The 2,532-nt window shown below is 45.7% G+C and overlaps 1 non-coding gene across 1 annotated transcript; it reads right to left on the bottom strand.

Annotated features, from left to right (window-relative positions):
• Positions 1-2,197: 2,197 nt before the first annotated feature.
• Positions 2,198-2,270, bottom strand: TRNAF-GAA (transfer RNA phenylalanine (anticodon GAA)). Its single transcript has one exon. It is a non-coding gene; the product is annotated as a tRNA-Phe (tRNA).
• Positions 2,271-2,532: the final 262 nt, after the last annotated feature.

The raw sequence follows: 2,532 nt of genomic DNA on the forward strand, positions 1-2,532 counted from the left end.
CCAGTTTGTCCCAGGCACACCTGTACAGTCACCAGAAAATCCTTAGAGTGTGTCTAGGGCGATAAAACAAAAGGACCCCTATGTGCGTTACTGTAAGGTACTTGGCACATAGATCAAAAGTTATCAAGAAATGACAACATAATCAAAGACTAAGGGAAATATAGTTTGTCAGTACTGACAGTATGAAGGACGTGTCAGTATCCCCATAACAGATGAACAAAAGCCCAGAGGAGTGCAGCTGAAGGCTGCGCTCCACAGGAAAAAGTCCGGTTAGGTTAGCCAAACAAAAGCAAAAAGTTTGGAGCGGTCCATAAACAGAGGGAAAATTGCACCTAAGGAAAATCTTCCCTAGCGGTGCTTTATTTGGCAAGAGTTAACTTAGTACGATTCTGCTCTGCACTGGCATCCTGGATATGCCGGTGAAGACATTCTTGGACTCCTCATCCAGGCACCCGGGCAAATGGCACCAAGGTTGGCAGCTTGAACACTCCTTTCATGGGGGCAAAGCTCCCAGCTGAAACCACTGACCGACCACTTCCCTTGCTGAAATCTCGTAACTCCCTCCATTCCTATCCTTTCCCTCTTTCCCCTTTTCTTTATTTGACCCTCCTCATTTCAATGTACATACTTACCTGTTAGCTGGCAGCTTAGCCCCATGGCAGACGCTGTCTCTTGTTGCAGTTCCCAAACCCCCCCACAACCCTCCTCAATCATTGGATTGCCCTGTGGCCATTACTAAGGACTTGTACCCCTGGGTGCCGTGCTCTAACTCCTGGTTGCAGTGGACCCTTGTGGTCTCAACCTGCACTTTATTTATGTATACACCTCATAACTCCGCCTCGGGGCTCTGAAAAAACGAACAAAGTAGTGCTCAGTACGACAGTAAAATAGAGAGAAAATTGATACAGAAACAATATAGTTATGAGAGAGAGGGAGGGTAGTTTTCGGTTGCACCCGTGCTCGATCACTGTCTGGGGACTGGATAGGACCGGGATGTATAAAACCTTGCCTGGGGGAACGAAACGCCCCTCTGATCTTCTGCCACTGCCTAGATCCTGCCTCTGATCCGCAGACCGCCTCCGACGTTCAGCCCTGCGACTCTCTACCAGATATACAGACAAAGCCCGGCACCGTGGTGGGTCCATCTCCGCTCCATCCTTTTTTGCACCCCTTGTCTCCCTATCCAGTCCTGTGTGATTGGTGCGGTACCCGGTTTAGCCGCATCAACACACACTTGCCCTCCGCAAGATAAATTAGAAAATTGGAACACTTATACTGCTTCATGGGGCATAGCTGCACCCCCCACCCCCCGATCTTGAAACATTTGACGCCCACGCCCTTACCCCCTTCCCGAACCACCATCACCTTAGCCGGACAAAAACAATAGACACGAGTGGTGTGTGTTGAAAGAAAACACCTGCTGCGTGCTTTATTTGGCAAGAGTTAATTTACGGGTGCTCCGTGTACAGTGCATCACAGTGACAGGATTCTACTCTGCACTGGTGTTTTGTATATGCTGGTGAAGATATTCTTGGCCAACATAATTATAGGGAAGGTTACACAGAAGAATGGCACTTGCCAGTGATTATGACTTCTGCAAAACCTTAAATCCATCACTTTTTGTTTTGGTGGGAAACTGGACATCATTAACAAGGACTGTGTGTCGCTCACAGGTAATTGGATGTCACTGCTTATGATGTCATGTTGTGTGATGGCATTCTGTAGAATATAATTTCCCAGGACATCATCTGGGTCAAAAGTTGCACCAAATGGTTCACCCACCTACCCTACCCTACCCCACCCCACCCGCGCAAATTCAAAAGTTGTCACCACTTCACCTATTCCTTCAACCGCAGCCCTTTAAAAAAAAACACCTATGCAACTGGAAATCTTTGCAAAAGCATTAAACTAAATAATGCCCAGTACTGTGAGTTGTGAATTATGGCCATATGTGCCCTGAGTCACATTGAAATATTATGACCCCTATAAGTCTCTTTTCCATTTCATGGCACAGACAGGACATGTTGAAATGAGCAACAAGTTTTAACATGGAAATTACATTTGGGGAGATATGGTAGAAAAATAAGAATTAGAGATTTATTTCCACTGCATCGTCTGCCATTCAATGATAACTTTAAGTGTGAAAAGATTCTGATTATCAAATGGAGCAGCATGAAAAACCTTTAAAATTATCCCCCGCCGAAACCCGGGATCGAACCAGGGACCTTTAGATATTCAGTCTAACGCTCTCCCAACTGAGCTATTTCGGCTGATTGATTGTGTTCTTCGGTCTTCTTGCAAAGAAACAGACATCTGCAATCCTAGACCTCATTTCCTTCCTTTTTTGTTGTTGTAATATTGCCCCAGTTATAGCATCGGATTTTCCATTTCTTTGTTTATTCTGTAACCAGCAAGTACAATGGAACAAAACGGGTGGGATGTCAGGAAGGAGATCAATAGAGCTGCTCGCCAAATCATTTCGAAAGAAAAATCGCATTTTCGGCTCCAGGTGCAACTATCACGTGCACGGAG

This window comes from Ambystoma mexicanum, assembly GCF_040938575.1.
Source record: "Ambystoma mexicanum isolate Mex_15411 chromosome 12 unlocalized genomic scaffold, UKY_AmexF1_1 Mex_chr12_unloc.2, whole genome shotgun sequence".
NCBI classification, from domain to species: Eukaryota; Metazoa; Chordata; class Amphibia; order Caudata; family Ambystomatidae; genus Ambystoma; species Ambystoma mexicanum.